This window comes from Corvus cornix, chromosome 28 (assembly GCF_000738735.6).
Source record: "Corvus cornix cornix isolate S_Up_H32 chromosome 28, ASM73873v5, whole genome shotgun sequence".
NCBI lineage: Eukaryota > Metazoa > Chordata > Aves > Passeriformes > Corvidae > Corvus > Corvus cornix.
In genome coordinates, this window is record NC_046356.1 from 5,064,079 (window position 1) to 5,086,753 (window position 22,675).

The 22,675-nt window shown below is 47.3% G+C and overlaps 2 long non-coding RNA genes across 4 annotated transcripts in view; one reads left to right on the forward strand and one right to left on the reverse strand.

The window, feature by feature from the left end:
* Nucleotides 1–930: 930 nt before the first annotated feature.
* Nucleotides 931–21,793, forward strand: LOC104697356. Of its 3 annotated transcripts, XR_753161.4 has the most exons (6): nucleotides 931–1,221; nucleotides 3,289–3,413; nucleotides 7,737–7,866; nucleotides 17,261–17,493; nucleotides 19,814–20,144; nucleotides 20,228–21,793. It is a non-coding gene; the product is annotated as an uncharacterized LOC104697356 (long non-coding RNA). The 3 variants fall into 3 exon arrangements; XR_002048313.3 differs by having other exon boundaries at nucleotides 19,814–21,793; XR_002048314.3 differs by having other exon boundaries at nucleotides 7,737–7,849; nucleotides 19,814–21,793.
* The window catches only part of LOC120411440, a 38,849-nt gene continuing 20,311 nt past the window's right edge, over nucleotides 4,138–22,675 (reverse strand). The window contains exon 3 of the long non-coding RNA XR_005603741.1: nucleotides 4,138–5,207. This is a non-coding gene — a long non-coding RNA (uncharacterized LOC120411440). The remainder of the gene's footprint in view (nucleotides 5,208–22,675) is intronic.

Consider the following 22,675-nt stretch of genomic DNA (forward strand, 5'->3'; position numbering starts at 1 on the left):
GAGACTTCCCAAACAGCAGTGGATTAGCCAGGGCTGGGTCAGGGCCTCTCAAACCCTCCAAGCTCATCCACTGCCGGTCTGAAAAATCCACTTTTCACTGCTTTCCGTTAGAGACTCTTCACCACCAGCTGCCAGGGCTGTGTTGGAATCAGCTGAGGAAGAGGGAGGAGACACATTATTTCTTCTATTGGAAATGATAAAAGGGAAAGGCACAAGGGATGAAGGAAGTAGTGCTGATTAGAAGAGGCTCTGCCTTTGAACCATTATCACCATTTTGTGCCTTTCCTTGGACATCATCTGTGTCTCACAGCTGGACATATGGCAGTAGATTCCTGGAGCAGCAGCACAGCCGTTTCACACAGCAATTACCCTCACCAAATCCTCAGAGACTGGAATGGCAGTTTGAAGCACACAACCTTTGTGCTTAGGGGGTCACTTTTGGAGTCATGCTGGACCTCACAGAGCTTCCAAGGAGAGGAGCTGAGTCCCCACCTAACTCATCGCATATGGAGTGAGTCAGTTTGGACCCATTTGTCCCTCTCCTCTGGTGCCTCAGGAACTTGGGAGGAGCAGATCACTCACAGATAACTGGGATCTCCAGCACATTTGTGCCAGAAATCTGCCAGCTTATAATTAGCCTCTATGAATAATTCATGGCAGGCACTGCGTCCATCAGACCTGACAGCCGTAATTGTTTTGCCAGCAAAATATGGGGTTTGTCTTATTTGTGAAAATGATTCAAGCAGCTTTTTGGGGTTTTCTGAATAGAAAAGGGAATGGTACATGTGTCCATGCCTGTACATAAATATATATACTATGTACAAATATATAAAACCAGATATATCTGCCAGACACACACACATGTATATGCTCTGCATGATCACTCTGTAATAGAATCTCTGTTTGGATATCATGAATCAAACCTCTCAGTGATGTAATTGATTAAGCCAATGGCATTGCAGCAGGAATGAAGACATATTTATATCTGCTTTCTTTTACAGTCTAAAAATACACTGCAATTCTGAATGGATGCGTTTTTAGGCAGATGGATGAGTTTTTAGGGAGCTGCATTTAGAAATACCTCCAGTCCCGTATTTTGTTGTTGTTTTTGGAAAGCAGGGAAGGAGATCAGTCTTGGGGTCCTGTCAGGAGCCTTCAGATGTCCTCTCTCTTTAATGCTCCATCACACTCTCTCTCTCTGTGCTTTCATCCTTAAATACGGTATGTGTCCAGGCTTTATTAATTTATAAAATAGCTGATGGTGCTGGGGAATGAATAGGGCTAGGAAATATCTGACATGGCAATTAGGACTGCTATCACAGTGAGGCCTGATTTTTGCTGGAAGGCAATTTGCTGTAAACCACCAAGGTTAATTGATTGCAGGGGGGGCATGGGGGAGGGGGGAAAGGAAAGAAAAGAAAACCCCCTCACAAATTATTTGGGCAAAAATTCTCTTCTTGCCATGGTGTAAATCTGGAGCAGATCCTCTGATGTTTGCATGGTTATCTGTTGTATATGACAAGGCCCTTCCAAGCACGCTGAGGATGGTATTGCAGGCAAAGGTGTGTGTTGCAGACCAGCAGTTTCCTCAAAATACAGCCTCTCTTTATTGCTGCACACTCTAATTCCAGAGGCGCATCACAGGATCAGTGGTGTTTCTCTCCATTGGAAGGGAGATGGCACAGCCCAAGGGGCACTGGGCTGCCTGAAGGTGCCACATGGTTTTCAGTCCAGTTGTGTCAGGATGATGAAAAATCATCTCCATGTTTTTTCCTCTTGTTTTTTGGCATTTTGCTTTTCTCCCTGCTCCTCTGAGTTGTGCTATTCAGTCCTTTGATGTCGCTGCACTTAAGTGAAGGGTTGGGTCAATGCAAACAGGGCTGAAAAAGCTGAGAGTGATCTCAAGGGTGGAAAGAGGTTTAGTCTGGGGGAGCAAGGACTCTCTTCCTGGGCTGGTAAGGGATAAACTGCTGGTTGGCAGAATCGAGCAGGAGACGTGATGCCCAGGCTCTCTCTCTGCTGTCACATGTGACCGCACACCCTTGGGAAAACCCACCTGCTCTCAAAGAGCACAGACCTCCCACAGACACATTTTGCAGCAATATCAAAGGCATTTGACCATGGACCTCAGAAAGTGCTGGGAAAATGGGCAAGGTCACAGTCCTGGTACAGTATCCCCAGGCTGCTGGACCCCAGGAAGGCAGCAGACACACTGGCCCCAGAGCAGGGTGGTGGATGTTACTCCATCCCATCTCGCCTTTGCCTGCCAGCAGCTTTAAAACATGGCAGTGGAGAGTGACTTCTATAATGCTCCACAGTGACAAACAGCAGCGGGAGAGGCACTGGCAGAGGGTCACAAGTGTTTCCAGCTCCTTTCCCCATCTCTACTCAGTGATCCCAGGCAGAGGTGTGACACCACCTGCTAACACACTGCTCAAGATGACTGATCCAAGTAGAAGTGACAGCTCTTGGCAACAACACATCACAAGCCTTAAAATTCAACCCAGGTCCTCCAAAATGTTCAGCTGAGTGTTAGAAAGGGGAATTCTCGCTGCTGCCCCTCTCTTCTCATCCTCAACGCAATGATGGAGGAGGATGGACCACAAAACCCTCTGAATTCTCTTGCTCTAGTAGGGAACATGGCCATGGCTGTGGAGTTGGGAAGAAGGTCTGTCTAACACAGCAGGCTCCGGAGGCAGCTTTGGGCTGTTCCTCCGAAAGAGCCTATGTCATAGCCTAGATGTGGTGCATAAACCCATCTCTTCCTCCCCATCTCCAGAGCAATGGGAGACACCCAGGTAATCACAGGCATTGGGTTCATGCTGTGTGCCAGGAGGGACACAGGTACATTTTAGGACCAGGTGTATTTATCTTCCTCCCAGCCCAGCAGCATGAGCTCTGAGTGAGGTTATGGGGATGTGGAGAAGGATGGGATGTGCAAGTGAGGGTGGAAGCATGTCCCTGACCATGCATGAGGAGCCAGAACATGTGTGGGAGGTGGAATGTGGAGAGGAAGCAGGTGAGTGGAGGGCCGGGTGAGTGTGTGAGTGTTGTGTCTGCATAAGGGCTTCCAATGGCCCCATTAGAAAGAACACAGAGCACTGGAACCCCAGTTGCTTTCTTCCTCTCAGACAGCATTTAAATGCCAACACACTAACAAATATGATGCATTATTTAAAAGCCACTGTACTTGACCCTACAAAGAGCTTTTCTACCACCTGAATGTCAAGGAGAAAGAAGTTGCTGTTTCACTGATGACTAATGCATCAACCTCCTTCTCATTTACAGTGTGACCAAGGTGAGAGGCAAAGAGCTGCTGAGAGTGGGTGTGGGTGCATGAGGGGACAGGTACGAGACCATCACAGTCACCCCACTGCAGCAACCCAGGGAGCTGACGCTCAGGACTGGGGAAGGTAAGTGAGGGGAAGATCAGTCCCCAGGAAAGGAGTACAAGTTTAGGAGCGGTAGCTCTTAGAGGAAGATGTTCAGAGCTGTTGAGGCAAGTCTGTTGTTTGGGCTTGGTGGTTCTTAGTGCTGGCACTGACTCACCAGTTAGGCCGATGTGTCTGCCCATCCCTCAGAGCAAGCAGGCCACAATCCATGGTTGCAGTGCCCAGTGAGGCTGGACACATGCTGGGGCTGGGGCTGGAGCTGGCGTGGGAAGAGGTGTTGGGCCATTTGGTCCTCACTGTCTGGAGCTGCTCCTCAGCAATATTTCACCTGCTGCCTCTCTTCCTTTTCTTGGGGCAAAGCAGGTTTGGCCTTGGGTTTTATACTGCTTGTTTACCAAGCCGCAAACCCTTCTTTCTTGCTGATCGATGCTAGAAAATAAAACGTTTCCAACCTCCTGTCCTGTTCTCTGGCTTCAGAAGAGACTTGTCCATGCTCAGAAACTTTCAGTGAAACTCCTTACAAGGCTGTGAGTCATTATCTGCAAGTCACTGTTGGAACAAGGTTGTGAGCAGTAGCAAAAGTCAGAAACTCAGATCTCTCTGTAAGCAAAAATCCTCGATCACTTTATAAGCAACCAGTGGTATATGTCTGTATCTAGTAAATGTTGTTTCGAAGATGAGAAAAGGTCACCAGTTAAAGCGGTGGCATTTCACCCCTTATGACCTCACTAGACGTTTTTCCCAATTAATCACCAGTTTTATTTATTTGACAATGAGACTGACTTTTTTCCCCCATGGCTGCACAAAACATGAACCAAAGCACTCTTTGCAGGATGAGATGTGTCACATAAAGAGGAGAAGTGTTTAGTGCTGAGATGCTTTTCATATTCAAAACACATGAAAGGTGGCACATAGTAAAAGTGAGAATTAAGCTGCTGGGTGTGTTGGTGATGTGAGAGCATCGGTAACTGATTGACCCAGACCACATTCTGCTTCAAGACTACTTAAACTCTTTCTTGGGCCCAATTTGTTCTGCTAATTCTGTCTTGCCGTCTTTAATGCTGCCAGATCAAAGGGTCAGTGCAAACAGGGTAGAGAGGAACAGGATCAAGCAGGTCAACTGGGAGATCCAGAATCACTGTGAAAAATAGAGTTTTACTGGGCAGGGCCATTAAGTCAGGTACTGGGAGGTTATGATCACAGCCAGTTTTGGATAGCAGCTATAAAGCTGCATTAAGGAGACCGGCTGTGGTTTGGGAAGCTGTGCTTCCAGCCCTGCTGAAAGCCATGGAGTCCTCTGAGATGGTCAGTGGGTGCTCCTGCCATTCTGGGTGGGACATGAGTCTGGCACTGAGCAGATGGCTTGGGCATCCCCAGACCTGTCACACAGCTGGGAGAGACCCCACATCACGTCCAGGCATCTTGGGGCGCTCACAGGAGCAGAACATCACCAGCTCGCTGTCCTGGGTAATGTGAGTGGAATTTTTCAAGACTTGGTTGTTAGAAAGAATCATAGAATCACAGGCTGGTTTGTGTTTGAAGGGATCTTAAAGCTTATCTTTTTCCGAGCCCCCTGCCATAGGCAGGGACACCTTCCACTAGACCAGGTAGCTTACTGCCCCAAATAATTGGAGCTGTCTTGGGTACAGGCTGTGTGTCTTTTTCTTATCCTTCACTCCACGGTGACTCTTGAAAGCCCTGGGTGAGGCACCGACAATAGTCAGCAGCACATGATGAGGAGAAGACTGCGGGTTGTTCTCTTCCACTCGTGGGCAGTTTGGAAATACCTCTTGGGCAGGGTCATGCTTTTAGCACCTGCAAAGAGAGACATATTTGTGCTTCCCTCTTTTATTTATACTGTGGAAGGATGAAAAAGTCACAGCTATAGTATTTGCAAGTGCCATAAATACTGTATTTCATCTCTCCTACACTGGTAATGATGCTGTGTCCTGGTTCCCTGCTGCTGCCACTCCAGGCAAGGCTATCAGGTGACACGTGGACGAAAAGTTACCTAAACCTAGCAAGAATGGACTCAGGTTTGGAGTGCGGTAATCAAAAAGTGAAATTTCCCAAGCACTTTTGGAGTAGCTGCAATGTTTTTGGCTTGTATTTAGGCACCTAACCCAGACTGGAACTTACAGCAAACCTTAGTCTCCTTGCAAGAGTCTTTAAAACTTGTTCTCAGAATCCAACATGGATTATAAATCATTAGAACAGATGAGGAGAGATCCAGAATGGATGAGGCATCAGTAAAATAGATTAGTTAGAATATAGAACGGATCTAAAAGCATGAACAGCTAGGGAGATTATTAGTTGAAGAAGATGAGATTAGATAGAACAGCTCTTCTGCTACTCTGGCATTCCTGTTCAGTCTCACAGCCAAAAGCAGCTTGTGCAACAATGCCAAAAATCAAAACATGCTTCCTCCAGGATTCAAAATCCACCAGCATTTGAATTTGTCCAGAACCCTGTCTTCACCCCAGCCTGCCTGTCTGTTCTGAGATGGATAAAGAACACAGAGGAAGGAAAGGTGAGTGTAGCAGTCAGCAAGGGGTTTTCTAGAGTTGGGGTGCAATGAGCAACCACCTGTGAGTTCAACTTTAGTTTTCTGGAGCTAAAAAAGAGGGAACGAGTCCAGAGAGACAAGATCACTCAGTGCTTGGGGTTTTATGTATCTTCTACACACCAGCAGTTGTTGGAGTTGACCCTTTGGGTATCTTGCTTACTGTGGCTGGAGATTTTTAATGTTTGTTTTTCTAGAAGCAATAATTCCAGTGGATGGAAATGCACTTAAATCTTCTTAGGCAATTAACTCACTTGCTTTGGTTCATGCTATTACTGGAAAACACTATCCTTTTCTTTATATTAAAGAGAGATTTGCAGAGAGGAGGTGGCAATGAGACCCTTCAAGTGGGCCAGGAACTGTTCATCTGGCAGGAGTGAGCTGAGCGCTTGCTTGCAGACGCCACACATAAACCATGGAATCACCTTGTTAACACACTTTCCAGCAGTCACTTCCCAGACTCCTGCCTGCTCTGGAATATTCATGTGTTCATGGATCATTTTAATGAACTTACCAACATATTCACAAGCTATCAATTGAACACTTACTAATAATTTTTAATAATTATGCTTTGGGATCATCTCAAATGTGATTCCTCGTAAATGTGTTGTAAACATGACACGTCCCCTCTGTGTTTGACCAGCTCAGTTCACAGGGTAAGATGCCTCTGCAAGGTAGGAGGCTCCTTCCATCCCATCCTACCTAGCCCTCAGCCATATCTTGCTCAGCTCTTACCAGGCAGCATATTCTTCTTCCCTGCGTACTGGGAAAGGAGCTAGTAGGAGAAAAGTGCAGAATTTACTGGGTGATGGCTCACATTACCAAGGCAAATGAGTGCTGCGGGGCAGCAGCATGAACAGCCATGGCAGATCCTCGCTGCAAATGTTACAGGGATTTCCAGATGAGAATTAATGGACTTTCCTTGGCTAGCATAGGAGAAAATGTTCTACGTGTGGTTGTTTATTATTTCTGTTACAGTCACTGTTCTTGCTTATTGCTTCCATCTGTTGGCATCAAACTATTGGCTCTTGTCTTATCACTGGGATGTAAACCCTTCACGGGCAGAGAGCATGGTTTGGTGAGAGGCAGAACAAAAGCGACGGAGAAATTTAGGTGTTTAAAGACTGGGGTGCCTTAGAATCAGTTCCAGAGAGGAACTCAGATACTTAATACCCAGAGGTTTCATTTGGGAGGAAATATGTTTGATGGCCTGAAATATTAAATGCGTAAATTGTTACCTCTTAAGTCTTGTGAAGTCATCTGCTGCAGACCATCGTCTCTTCAGCTGGTGCCTTGGGACATCATTGCCTTTGTTGCTCGGGGTTCTCGGGGAACCGATCAACCCAGACCAACTCCTGCTTAAAGACCACGTAAACTCCTACTTGGGCATAAGTTGTTCTGCTAATTCTGCCTTGCTGTCCTTAATGTTGCTAGATTAGACAGGACAGGATCAAGCAGGTCAACTGGGAGATCCAGGATCACTGTGAAAAATAAAGCCACTCTCCAGGCCGTGTCTGCATCCAGTGAAAGAAACAGCGGCTGATTTTGAGGGAGCCATGAGACCCACTGGTGGCTATAAGACTCCACAAACAAAACTCTCTACCCATGCAGACAAGCACTGTCCCTCCACTGCCCCAAGGAATCCTCCAGATTATCCCATGCAGGTGGCACGAGCACTGCCATTTATCCACAGTGGTTTGGAAAACTTGGCAGGAATGGGAGATGCTGCACTAGGCTGTGTGCTGTTTTACAAATTTTAATCCTCACTTTGAATTTTCCAGCAGAATGGGTTTGTTCTGCCTCTGGGCTGGAGGGAAACTTCTTTTCGTTACCCTGGAAACATGAAGACGACAGATCCATCGTTCGTTGGCAAGAGGGAGAGGATGAGGGAGAAGTACGTGACAAAAAAGCGTGAGTAAGAAGGCCTTTCAGAGGTGCCATCTTGATCTGCTGCTTCAAGGCTGGGAGCAGGGGGAGTGCTGAAGGTACCACCAGTGCTCAGGATTCCCCAGCACTTGCTTGGCTCTCCTGTAGCAGCCAACTCACTGGAGTAATTTTGCTCAACTTTGACAATAAAGCAACGGGTGATGGATTAACATTAATAACTGCTTGCTCCCTTCCTAGCTTGGGCAGCCTGGAGTCAGCTCACACTTTACATCCTCAGGCTCTTACCTCATTTAAACCTAGGGTGTTATGTATGCAGAGCACACCCAAAGGTCAAAGAGCTGCTCTGTGAGGAAATGGCTGAACTGCTGGACAACAGCTCGTGTCCTGATACTGTAGATGGGAACAGGAGGAATCCAGGCATGCCCACTTGGAAGGCACTTCCCCTCCACAGGGAGCCCATGAGGACATCGAGGCAATCCACCTGATTAAAGTCAGGCAGAGTTTACATCTCCTGGTTAACTGGCTTTGTGAGGAAGGCAGTAGGTTGTTCTTGTCCAAGCAGTCACAAAAGAAGCTGTAACATGCAGTGTGGGAAAACTGACCACGGGCACAAGACATGGGATAGGGAAGGGATTGGGCTCTGTATATCTCTGCTGCTCTTGCAGAGAGCCAGCAGTGAAATGTGCCCTTGGCTCCAGGTGAGGCTGGAGCATTTCTGGGTGTTGTGTCCTTGGTGGCAGCTTCATAACAAACTGGAGAAGTTTTCTATTCTGGATTCTGGAGTCCAGCACAAGCAGCTGGGGAGAGCTGCAGCTTGCTGTGAGCTATATCCCTTGGTATAGCTACACATCCCTACACATCTTGAAAACTTGCTTATTGCTTCCATCTGTTGGCATCAAGCTATTGGCTCTTGTCTTATCACTGGGATGTAAACCCTTCACGGGCAGAGAGCATGGTTTGGTGAGAGGCAGAACAAAAGCGACGGAGAAATTTAGGTGTTTAAAGACTGGGGTGCCTTAGAATCAGTTCCAGAGAGGAACTCAGATATTTAATACCCAGAGGTTTCATTTGGGAGGAAATATGTTTGATGGCTTGAACTTAGGGCAGGGATTTGCACTCAGCTCTTGAATTACTTGGTGTCACCACTTGTCCTGGAGGGTATAGGGCAAGGAAACCCACGGTGCCACAGAATCCCTTTTCTTTTGCTGTGAACTAAGAGCTCTGGAGAGGATAAACCACTTCTCAGTGTCTTGGTGAGCTCATAATTAAATTATTCAAATAAAAGAATGTATTTCTGCTCCTCCCACTGAACGTGCAGGAGTTAGATTCAGGAATATTCTTTTTTCGTGATGGAAAGAGCAGGTGGGAAGGATATTGCAATGCAACATTCAGCTGCTTAACACCAGGATATGTAGTTCCTGCCCCACTAAGTTCCCTGTGCTCACCTCCTGGTTCCACACCTTGATGATATAAGTCCCCCTCCTGCAGTTTGTCTCCCTTCTGCCCTCCAAAGCACCAGCTCATATTAATCTTCTCTCTCCTTGCTGAGTTGCAAAGTGCTTAAAGGCAAGGTCTCCATTTTCTTGCTCTTATGAAGTCCCCTGTGCTCTCATGGCACTATGCAAATAAATACATGGTAATGAGCAAACACCTCTCATCCACACTGCTCCTGGGGACAGGGAACCTGGGGTTCACCCCAGAGCTTGCAGGAGTGCCAAGGAAAAGGTGTAGAATCACAGAATAGTTTGGCTTGGTGGGATCTTAAAGTGGCCCAAACTTCTGCCACGGCAGGGACACCTTCCACTAAACCAGGGTGCTCCAAGCCCCATTCAACCTGGCCCTGGACACTTCCAGAGATGGAGCAGCCACAGCTTCTCTGAGAAACCTGTGCAGCTTCGTTATCCATCTTCCCCCCTCTCTACCTCACACTGCTCCTCCCTGCTGCCACAGTTTTGCCTTTGTGTCTCCAGTTTTCCACTTGTCACTGTCCTGTGTCCCCATCTTCTGTCACCACCCTGCTTCTCCCAGCACTATTCTGAGAACGGCCTCAGCTCCTCTACAGTCCAGGGAGGAAGAGAAAACTGAAAGGAAGCCTTTCCCTTGAAGAAGGATGATAACCAGCATGGGCCAGGTAAAAGTTGTTGGTTTGGTGGGTATGGGAAGAGCTGCATGTGCTGAGATCTGCAGGCTGCAGTCGCAGCGCAGCTCTGAGCTGAGCTGGATTTTAACCTGCCACTGCCATCTGCGGGGCTGTTGGTGCCAGCAGCAGAGCCCGGCAGTCTCGGGAGGATGCTGAGCTGCGTTACGGTTTTTATCCTCTTCCCCAAGGAAGTTTGCAGTCCCTTTTCTCTCCCTTGCCCTGTTGCTGGAGCAGTGTCAGTGGAGCTGCCAGGCAGAGTAGCAGCAGCAAGAGACAAGTGCAGCAAATGCTGTTTGACAGTGTGCTTTGGATGCATTTCAGGTGAAAACACAAAAAACCCCCGAGCGTGTTTGATCCTGGGTGTACCTGCCTTCCATATTCATGTTCGTGCGCCTCCATGTCATTAGGGGATTAAAGCATCGTTAGCACACAACGAAAGCCTTTGATAACACTCTGCCCTGTGCTCCTCCTTGTCTTTCCTTTTTGCATTTCTCCTGCCCCATCCTCTTTCCTTTTTTGCCCTCTTCTCTCTCTCTTTCTCTTTTTTTTTTTTTTTAATTAATCTACACTTTTTCAACCTTCCTTATTTTTCTTCCCAGTAATTTAGTGGATGCTGGGGAGTAACACCTCACCAAGATACAATACAGTGGAAAGGACTGATTCTGACTGTTCTTACACCAGTGGGGATATTGCTTTTAGTGTGACAAACTAGAGGCAGCATCACCCAGTGCAAATCCGTGCAGCTGTATCCAAGTCCACAGCAGCTCTGGGAGAGCAGAGGACACTGCAGCTGAGTTGGTGCAAAGAGGGTGGGAAACACAAGCAGGTCCCCGGCGCAGGGTTCTGGTGTAAATCCAGGAGTTATTCCACTGACGTCGGGAAAGCTGCTTCAGATTTACACCAGGAAAGCAGCGATCAGTACGCGGTGTTCAACATCCACTTCGCAACTCGTTACTGAAAGCTGCAGCATTTGGAGCAGCTGCTGTAGAGTGCCAGTAGTATTTTTAATAAGGGTGCTGAGACCAATCTACTCCTGTATGGAAAACGTGACAGCAATTTAGATTGAAAGCCTCTGTTTTCCAGACAGACACTCAGCCAGTTAGTGCAAACAAAAAGGCGCTTGTAACTCCAGTCCTTTAATCTTACTCTTTGCTTGGTGATAGATAAGGTGTCTTGACATCAAATTGCACTAATATGGTCCTCTGAAGATTAGCACTGTGGACAATGCTCGTCGTCTGGCTTTCTCTGATATGGTTTCTGAGTGTAGCAAGGTCTAGTGGTCAAAGCAGGGATGCTGGTACAGAAAATGGGCTGTTCTCACACTCCTCCTGCCTCTAACTTCCAGTCTGCCAGTGGCTGACCTTGCCTCTTGGTTTTTGCAGTTGTAAAATGGGCATAAAAGATACTAATTACCAGGGTAGGGAACTCGTTAGGGGATGGCTAATGATTATTGGCTTGAAAATTACAGAGAAGAGTGGAAAAGAAACAGAAGGAAGGTTTTGCAATGAGTGTGGGATGCAGGAACTGCTTCTCTAGAGATCCCAGAGCTCTTTCCTACATATGGTCTCATTCCTCTCGTTTGAACTAAGGGGCAAAAAATATAAGGTCAAGCAATTTGCTCAAGGTCATGTGAGAAGTCTGGAATGAACCCAAGTGTTGCAGGTGCTGCCTGCAGCCCTGGGCTGTGCTGCCTGTTCACAGACAGGCTGTAAAGGCTGTCATCACATGCAAACCCTCCCCATCTGGGATGCATTGGACAGAGCTGGAATCACATCAGCACATCCAGAGCAGCACTGGAAGGGGAGAAATCACTGCGCAGTTGCTCTGTTTCTGGACATCCCATGTAAGGCCAAGGAATGGAAAGCCTGGGCTAAATTCTGCTCTCAGTTTCCTTCCATGTAAACCCAAAGCAGCCTTGGGAGAAAGGTGCAGACTTGCTGGGGTGGGTGTGGGAAAATGACAGGAGCTTGGAGCTACTGTGTAACTTCTCAGGCTCAGCAGTGTGCTCCCTCCACCTTCCTAAGGACTCTCTCAAAAAACCCAGGCATAAAAATCAGCCTGAAGCCCATCTGGATCTGCCATGAGTGTGTGGAGGAGACACTGCCAAGCCCAAAGCCCGGAGCTTTGCTGTTGTTGGTTACTCAGACCACCAGAATGGGGTTGCTGGACTCAGTCCTCGCCCGGAATGAGGCTGCACAAGTTACTCTCAGCTGGGTTCTCCATTCCATGGCACACGTCACCTTTAGAGAAGTTTCCCTGCTTCCATGACTGTGGGCCTGTCCTAGCACCTCACTTTTCATCTCTATGCTTGGCTTTGGGTGGACTAAAAATGAAGGGGACTCACCTGAATTGGTCCCACAACTTGCAGAACTCCCACGCTGCTCAAGGTGCCCTGGAGTCTCCTTTGTGTTCTCTGCTGAGGAGCCATTTCCTGGCCATGCCGCTGAGCCAAAAGGCAGCATCAGGGCAAGGAGGCACAAACACCTCTCTGACACCACACTGTGATTGTCCATGACTCCACTGGCACTGGAGGAGATGGGAGCTGTGGGAGCAGTGTCAGCCCAGCAGGGAAATCACAGCAGCCTCTCCAAGATCAAACTGCAGAAGACTGGGTAAAATGGACAGGGCAAGAGAAAAAAGGAGGAAGACATCTGAAGTCAATTACACTGAGAAAACCCTGCATGAGGTGAAGGAACTTCCCACAGAGCCACGGCAAAAGAAGCAGCTGGAGTGGAGAAGCAGGTGGGCAGCACAAAGGCACGGACCCAGCAAGGGATGCCGAGGAGGGCAGTGGTTTAAACAGGCTTGGGAGAGGATGTGCTGTGGCATGTTGGATCCTGCGTGCTCCTGATGGAGCTCCCTCTGGAGAGGCCTCGTTCAGCATGGGAACAGCCATGGATACATACTGAGTGGGAGGACAGGTAGAAGAGACAGTGTAAAATGAATGAGTAAAAGAGGTTGTCCATCTGTCTTCCCAGTACTGGGACTGGCAACGTTAGGGAAATGTTAGGGAATGGCTGGAGCTGTGCCAGGGGTGTTTAGATTGGATGTTGGGGAAAGGTTCTTCCCCCAGAGGGTGCTGGGCACTGCCCAGGTTCCCCGGGGAATGGGCACAGCTCCAAGGCTGCCAGAGATCCAGGAGCATTTGGACAATGCTCTCAGGGATGCACAGGCTGGGATTGTTGGGGTGTCTGTGCAGGGCAGGAGTTGGACTCAATGATCTCTGTGGGTCCTTTCCAACTCAGAATATTCCATGATTCCATGATTCTGAGACTTATGGTCCTTCCCTTTCAAATACTTCCATGCGAATATAAACAGAGCTCTGCAGCTCCTGGTGCTGCTGTGTGCAGGACCCTCGTGTCAGGCTGCAGAGCAGACAGGCCAGTGACACCAAGCTGTCCCTGAGAAAGCGGGGTTTGCAGCACTTTCCCCTGGCTATGCCAGAGCTCTGTCCCACACCTGGACTGGCCACATCTGACAGAGCCATCCAGAGGATCACGGGGCAGGTAGAGGTGGGAGTCAGAAGGAGATGAGAGGTGAAGGACCAGGAGTGACTCAACATGTGAAGCCTGACAGCTCTGTGTTGAGCTCTGGCCACAGCATGGGGCCACAGAGGGGAACGAGCCCCATCAAATTGAAACTGGGAAGGTTTCCAAAACCTTGTCTTCATGAAGCAGTAGCATGCAGGTTTGCATAAATATCTCTAAAATTCATCAAACAGCTCAAATGAAATACACTAAGGAAGGAACCACTTCTGCATTTAAATTTGTACACAGTTGCTCCAGTGTCTTTGAAATCCAGCGATGCCCGCCCCTCCATCAGCCCAGGAACAAGGTATATTCCAGATGGTTCCCCCATCCTAAAAAACTGCACTGCACAGCCGATTAAATTCTGCTTGTTGTAATTAAGCCCGACACAATTAGCTGTCAAGCAGGGCACTCATCTGTTTTATGTTGCAATCTCTTCAACAGGCAAGGCTGCTAGACAAGATTGTCACTTTTCGAAAAGATTTTCATTAGTTACCCTGGGCTCTGTGTCAGACACTGAAATACAAAAATGTGTTCTGTAGCCAAGTCAGGGAAATTCTCATTTAATGTTCCACACAGTATTATGAAAGTAATGTACTCTGAAAATGAATGCATTTTGGAACATTTTGGAAGAAATGCAATTTGTCTCCTAAGTAATAACTGCATGTTCATGAATTTACTGATTTTTTTTCAATATGCCTTTCATAAAGTTGGGAAGACTTTTTCTGACCTAAAATGAGAGGAAGAGAAATTGTTGATTTTAATGTTAGTCCCCTTCCCTCCCTCTCTCCCTCCCTCTTTCTTTCATTCCTTCTTTATTTTCCATCACTTCTGTGCACTCTCAGTGTAAGGACCAGGCATTGTCCGATGGATGTGGGAGCTTGGCATGGAAGAAATATGTAGCTCAGAAATGGAAAAGACAGGAAATAATTGTGGTTGGTGAGGAACAAGGGAGTTCCATCTTTCCATTACTTTAAGAACAGAGAGCAAGAAATCCCCTGTTGCTCCTCACAGTTCCCCAACCAGAAGACCCAATTACAATTTTCCCAAGTTTGGTGGGATGGTGAATTTTCTGCATTGCTAATGGCAGAGGGTGAGTGGGGGTGAAACACCCAGAGTCGTGGGTGCATCTCACCACCCAAATTCAGATTTGCAGTCAGAGAAAGTAAGTAAATATTCCAAGCTTGTGGAGTCTTCTCCTTTCCTTATAAATAGATGCTGGATTCTAGGACAAACTCTTCAGCTCTCTCCAGTTAGTGCATTGCCTCCCTCTGCTCCAGTTTGTGTAAAATTGTACCTTCAGTTCCAGTGCTGAAGCATCCATGACTGCATTCGGATCCAAAGGCCTAAACTGGGGATCTTGCACAGCCAGGATGATGAGAAGCAGAGCTGAACAGCCACTGAAGTAGTGGCTGAGCTTCTGTCAGAAGAGAAATAGATGAGTCAGAGTTACTGGGTTCAATTGGGCAGGAATTTGGTAGAAGGGAAAATGAAAAACCAGATTAATGGCAACAAGTTGGAAAATAAAAAGAAAGTGGATGGGCAATTACAGTAATAATTGAGACAGCAGTCATTAACTGGCATGAGTGAGCTCAGCAAACTTCTGCATGGACTTTAATAGTTGCAGTATGACGTGGTTCAGGGTTGGGTGAGCAGCAGGGCTGAGGCGATGGTGTCGCTGCATCCCTCCAAGGGTAGAAATTAATCTCCTCTGATCTGTGATTGCCCCACACTTGTGTACTCCTGTATGCCCTTGAACGGGAGCAAGTAGAATGGCATATACTACTGTCTTGATATGCCTGTACAAATTGGGGTTGTCAGTTTATATGTTGAGATGAAATATAGTTCTCAGGTCATAAGAAGTTATGTGCTGAAGTTGGAACCCTGCTGTGACAAGCATTACCCGGCTTTGTTTGCTGCCTGTTACTGGCCATTAACTCCCCAGGCAGACTCTCTGATTCAGAATTCAAGTGGCTTTAATCAGGCTGCACTTACTCTCCTCGGGAAGGAATAAAGTTCATTCAAATTAACACCACTTTATATCCAAATAGGAGCACCCCCACGTGAAGTTCAGTGTGTGTTTTAAAGCCTTGCCTTTCATGGCACCCCTTTTCCTCACTCGATTTCCTTTACAGTGAGGCCTTTCCTTGAAAAAAACCTCACATTTTCCCAGGAGCAGTTCTGGAAGTTGTCTCATTCCTGCCCTGGGTGTCTGCACAGGGCCGGGAGCTCAGGGCTGGAGTGGAGCCCAGTCCACTAAGCAGAAGGAAGAGCAGGAAAAACTCCACAGGAGCATGAGACGTAGCAAATAACAGCAGAGGGGCGAGCAGGAAAACACTCTCTTAATTGAGCTGGGGAGAAGAAGGAGCACTGGTGATTACAGGGCTTGCAGATCTTTGTTTAGGAGAGCTGTGATCCTGCGATCCGTCCTGTCGCACAGAAGCAGCCACGGAGCCCTTGGGCAAGCGCCATGCCGGGAGGAGCTGAGGCAGAGCGGCTGTTTGCAGAGCGTGTGGGGTGCAAGGCTGTCTAGCTGCTGCTCCAGAGCTGCTCTCAAATGCTCCAAGCACTCCTGGTCCAAAGAGCAGAGTGCCAGGGCTTTTCCTCTCTGGCAGGTTCCCCCACTGCTGCAGCCAGGGGCAGGATGACCGTGGGATAGCACAGATCAAAGCAAGGCTCTCTCTTGTGTCCAAAATGCTGGTCAGACAATGGTCCTATACACTGTGCTGTGCAGGGATGGGGCAGAACACTGCAGAGTCACAGCCCGTTTGCCACAATGACAATGAGTAAATCTGAGACGCGGGAGAGCCCAAGGGTCTGTGCTCAGCTGCACGGGCACGGGTGCCATTTGACCAGGTCTCTGGACATCTGCTCTCCACCCTGAGCTACTGCTCCAGCCCAGCTGCTGAAGCTTTAACATTCCAGGCAAATGGCTCATGTCTTTTTTTACATTGGGATGGAGTGCCCGGGCACAAAGAGAGGATCTGTGAGGAGCCACAGATGTATGGCAGCTCTGCTCCAAGTCCTCTGGCCGCCTCCTGTGCAGGCAGGGATGAATCTGGCAGATCCTGCCCTCAACACCCGGCTTCTCCCGCAAGCTGCTCACTCCAGGTGGGCCTGGGACCCCCATGGGTCCCTTCGGCTGGCGCTGGCACCAGAGGGATGCTGGCTTGGCTGCTGCATGTCAGCACATAGTAGGGATGTGGTCAGGCACTCTTGGCTGGCTGTGACTCACTGATTTATTGCAAATAGCTTTGGGCAGAGCTGCTGTGATAACAGCAAAAACCAAATCCCCAAAAATGCCTTCCCACTCCATCCTTTAGCTGGATGTGCTACTGGCAGGGGCTTTGCCAGCACCAAGTGCAAGGAGCTGCTCACGGGGTGCAATGAAACCCAGCTTTGATTTTTTGTGTCTGTTTCACCCTTTACTCCCTCTATTCATATTTGTCAGCAGGATTTCCTCCCTTCCCAGGTAATCAAACTGAGGGGGATTTTCCTTTTTTGTGTTTTAATGATGGGAGACAAGTCAGGAAGAGATCACTGAAGGAAAAAGGCCTCCAGGTACTGGTATATAGCTGCAGGTGCCTCCCTTCTCCCCACGCTGATGCTGCTTGCTGCAGGGCTGGCAGCTTCCTTTGGCTTCTTGACTGGCTTTGGTTTGGGATGGCACATAAGCAAAGCTGCAGCACTTAGCCCTGTGAGTTCCAGCCTGTGCCTGAGGAGACTCACAGCCCTTTTTCTTCCTCCTCAGCATCTCCCTGATGAGGGCCAGAGAGTCCTGGTTTGGCACAGCAGACCGTCAACCAGAACACACTGCACAACTCCCTGACACATTCAGAGCCATCATTAGGTCTCACTGAAACTCCACACTGGTGAAGGTTTTATCACAGTGACCTCCTACAACATCACAAACCCCAAACTATCACCCCCGTTCTCCAAAAAGAACGTGAAGAGATGGATGAGCAGCTCTCTGCTGTCTTTCAGGTGAGCAAATTTAAATATGTAAGTCTGCCTGGCAGTTTCAATTATTATTTTTTTAAGTGTGCTACAAGAGAGAAAAAAAAAGATATTTATCACAAAAGATTACTTTGGGGAAGGGAGAGGGAAGGACAGGGGAACACTAGAATGTTTTATTTATGGGAAAACTGCAAATTACCTTAATAAATTCCTTTACTAAGCTGTGTCAGCTACTAAAACATTGTTCTTTGTGGGTGAATAACTTTTAATTTGAGTGTTCTAGTATTCAGCAGAGTGAGGTAATGGATTAGCAATTGCCTGTATTGTAAATGTCATCTTGGCATAATTAGGGTGATTATTGTTAACCAGTGGAGTTTAGTATTTATCTGTCACTGGGTGAGGGAATATAACAAAGCCCCAATTAGTTATAAATGGTGGTGGGTGGTGGGGATGGAACAGCCTTGGAAATGCTATTTTTGTTTTAAATTTATTTCAGTGTTTATTTGGTTTTAACATTGGCATTAATGTGATCTCCCCCGACTAGAGGGGTGGAGAACCATGTGCACATATAGATGTCATGTGTGTCAGGGCAGGAATTACAGCAGAGAAGGTGGCAAAAGTGGGATCAGCTCTTCAATTCACTGCACAGGGCAGAGGTTGCTTGCTTGTGTAAACTGTCCTCCACTGTGCCCAGCTGGGAACACACGTAATCCCTGAATCCATCCGGTATTGCAGGCTCAAGAAAGCATCAAAAGGTGTAAGAAAAGCTTTTTTAACTGACCCCATCCTGATGTCTCCTTTCCTGATCCACTCACCTTTGTCCCTGTGTCCTAATGGCTTTAAACTGCCAGAGAACAGGGTTAGATTAGATATTAGGAAGAAATTCTTGGCTGTGAGGGTGGTGAGGGCCTGGCACAGGTTGCCCAGAGAAGCTGTGGCTGCCCCATCCCTGGAAGTATCCAAGGCTGGGTTGGATGGGGCTTGGAGCAACCTGGTCCAGTGGAAGGTGTCTGCCCATGGCAGGAGGTGGAAAGGGATGAGTTTTAAGGTCCCTTCCAACTCCAACCATTCTGTGATTCTTTGCCTTCGAAGCCATATTTGCTCTTCAAATGGCCAAATGAGCATTTGATCTGTGTAACAATCACTCCCTGGGAAATGGGAACAGAGAAGCAGCAGAAGTTTCCATCCGTAGAAAGGGGTGTTAAGCTACTGGAAGATATCAAACATTGCCCCAGTTTACAGCCATCTGTGGTGCCTCTGCTCCCTCCCGTTCCCAAACACCTGCACCCACAGGCTGCAGTGCAGTTCAGGTAGCCTTTCCAAACCCAGCCCTCAAAGCTGCCTGTCGGGGCTGCATTGCTGCCTCATCACCTCTGATGGACACCAGCACACCCAGGCTCAGTGCCAGCACCAACTTGAAAGTCTTAATTCCCATTTAGGCTCCTCACTGCCCATTCACTTCTCCCAGGGCCCTGTATCTGATAGTCAAATGGATACTTCGAGAGGAACTGATCTGAGTTCAGCTCTGCAAGGGAAGGGATGCAAAACCTTATTACAGCAGCTGTGAAGCAGTTTTCCCCTTTGGAAACCTCATCTCCTTTCGCCCCAGGGCAGTCAGCAGCTGGCTCAAGGCTCCAGGGTTAATGTCCTTTGCGAATACTTATCTGGCCTAATAGAACTGGGGATATTGCTATCAATCACAGATATTTCAAATCCTTCCTCTTAATCCTGACAAGCTCTTGCCCTTAATAACTTCAGTGGGACTTTTGCCAGAGCAAAGACTGTCAAGTCAGATTCTCAAACTAAATGAAAAGAAAAGCAGGAAGGGAAGTTCAAGGTGAGGGTTTGGTGGTTTTTTTTTTCCTTTGTGCTTTTTGTGGATGTTCATAGTTGGAAAACTGGGGTTTTTTTCCTTGTGATTATCTAAATGATGGATGAGTCAAACATCCTGAGAAATGTTTCCAGATCCAGGCACAAATGACAGAGGATGAACTGAGCAAAGCCATCAGAGGCTGAGAAAAGAGAGAGAAAGAAGACTTACAGAGCTGATAGGGAAATAAAAGACTCAGTGGGAAGAAGGAGGTTTCAGAGGAAAGCAGGGATCATGTGCTTTGTGAAGCTTACACACAGAAAGAGCTGATACATTTTTAATTAATGGTTATTTAAGTACATCGTAATAATCTGTGGGTTTAGGCTATGTCAGACAACAGGTTGCTTGTGGCCACAGTATCTTGGGTGGGAGCTCTTTAAATTCTTTGGAAATCTTTAGCAGTGCTCTGTCTCCTGTGCACAGATTATCTCAGTTTTCTTCAAAAATGACAGGGATATTTCTGTACTCTGTCCACAGCACAAAACCTGGAAAATATGAAGATGGGAGCCAAAAAGCAAATAAAGACTTGGTTCTTGTTTTAAGATGTTCTGTGATTGCTGGAGATGCTCCTGCGCTAGAGAGGGAAGAGGTTTGATCGATGGCCACGGGGTTCGGAGGAAGCACTGCTGATAAGTTCTTGTCAGGATATGAGCCACAGGAGACAAGGAGCAGCAAGAACAGGAGATTTGAGCCACTCTTAGGAAGAATTACCATTTTTCTGCACCTTTTCATAAGTGCATAAGAGGCCATGGGATCCCTCTGGGCACCAGAAACAGGACGGCTCTTTCTCTGCCCAGCCCAGGACCAGGTGAAGTTTGGCCAATGAATATCCCCTGGGGGCTCATACTCCTCTAAATCCAATCTAACCCTGAACTATTTGTTGTCTCCCAGTGTGCAGAAACTCACCTTTTCACCCAAGGAAGGAACTGATGTCACCACAGGAAAATCTGTGACATCTCTGGGAGGATCTGTGAGCCTGTGGCCACAGCAGGGCACAACTGCAGCAACCAGAGTCTTGCCAAGAAAAACAGGAGTTGAGCTGGTTTTGGAGTGGGTGTGACTTGGATTTACTCCTCAAAAGATTGCAAAGGTACTGCTTCCATTGGAAACCACATAAAATCTGTAAATACTCAGTAAGCCTAATTTATATCCCAGTTATACCTGAAACAAGCCTGTAAGTCCAAAGTTTGGGGGCTTTTTGCAAATGCAGCCAGAGTTCTGCTATTATTTATTTAGATGCATCTGGGAGTTCACCAATTTGCAGTGATTTGCCAGTACAAATATTTTTCAAAGAAAAAGGTTTCCCCCCTTCTCTGTAAATATTCTGCATCTGGCCTTTGTGAAAAAAAGAAAGATGTTTCAGTCAAAGTAGGAAAAATATAAAAATCTATAAGCATTTTATAGAACTCATCAAATACAATTTTAGTTTAGTTTTACAGAGAATCAGGACTTTCTATCCTCTTCAGCATCTATGGGAAGGTCAATATTACTCCTGTAAAATCTTCAGCAAGGTTTTTTACTTGGCCATGTCCACTTTCCATGGAAAGTCAATAGATACACTCAGAGCAATTCCTGAACAGAATAGGAGAGATGGAAAGGGAATTTTTGAGAGGTTGAGCTGTGAACTGAAACAGAATCTAATTCCTTGAAGGCTTGATTCAGCCCTACTGAGAGATGGGAAATTGCTTCACTAGAAGCAGGAGCTGACCTTCACTGAGAGACAAGCCAGGATCTGGAGGAGCCTCAACTGCTTCACACAGGCCCAGACACAGCAGCTGCCACCTCCTCACCCTGCTCCATTTGGATCACGGCGGTCCCCGTGAGAAAACAGAAATTCCTCATAATGAATGGAGTGGGAGGTTTGGCTCAGCAGCACCACTTAACGCTTGATAATCCCTCATCCCAATTTGCTCCAGTTTATTAGGCATCCCTGGAAGCAGGCGTGATGCCATGGAAACATGATGGCAAGTCGAGCTGTCAGCTCGAGGCCTCTCTGTCAAGGGGTTCTCCAGGGACAGCAGAGCTGGCACCACACAGGCACTTCCCTCTCCTCTTCCCGGCTCCATGTCAAGTGTGTGAAAACATCCCCACGTTGCAGCCAAGAGGGACACTTTTTCATCAAGTCTGGAGGGAAAAACAAGCCAGCCATGTCTGCAACTGTCAATGCCAACAATCCTCCTGTAATAACGGCAAAAATCCAATATGGGCAGAAAGGGGCAGACAAAAGTGGCTGAATTAAGCTGCTCACATCTAGAGGGACCAGAGGGAAGTGTTGCTTCCCTCCCCCCAGCCCTTCCTTTTCAGTGTTGCCACTTGGCTCAGATAATTCACTTTTAATAGTCTGGTTACAAATGAGATTGTGAAGGAAGCATGTGGCTGAGAACAGGGATTTCTGAGTCACATTCTCATTTCCCCCTCATGCCTCCTAGGCCTTTAATAAACCTCAAAGAGACATTAAGAAAACACTAAGAACTCTTTATCTGCTGAGATTTGGGAACTGGTACAGCAAGCAGGCAATAATGGATTCCATGTATTTGCAATACATCCCTGAGGCAGTGGCCGAACAAGGGGGACAGGAAGTTCAAGTGCTCAGGACAGAGACTGCCCAGATCAGGAGGCTGGAGAAGGATGGAAAGCAATGTCTGAAGTTGGGTGAACATGGTTTCTCAGTCTCTTGGGAAGCTTTCAGTTGTGCTCACGCCTCATTCCCTGGGAAACCCAAGGGGAATTAAGTAGCTGCAATTTGTGCTTTGAGACATCTTCCACATCACCCCCAACACGTGCCTGTGTCACTGGGGCCAGGTTAAGTCACAGCAGGAAAAGGGAAGAGAAAAGGGGCCACATCCTACCTCTGCCTGTAACACCAGTTCAGCAGATAACTGCAGGTAGCAGGAAAATCAGATGCAAGGAATGAAGAGGTAAATGTCCCCCCAAGGCAAAGAAATCAATGCAAAAATCAAGTAGAAGTTAAAAACACGTACACAGAACTAATTACAGAAAAAGAGCTAAGCCTGGAGTGGATAAAAGTCCTTGCTGAAGGAAATGGCTCAACCAGGTAAATGGAACTGTTGGCCTCAATGGCTTGGGTTATTTATTTTTTCTCTTTCTTCATGTAGGTCAGATGTCTTCCTGAGGGGGTTTCTCTTAACCTCCCTCTTAGGTTCTCAATTACACACTCAACACAAATTAACAACAACAACAACAGATAATAGAACAGTTAGAGCAAAAGAACCTCAGAGGAAAACACAGTGCACTTAGACCAGAGCAAATAGGAAAGGGTTCAGGGGAAGGAAAATCAATGTGGCTGATATTTATTACACTCTTTATGGAGGGAGATGG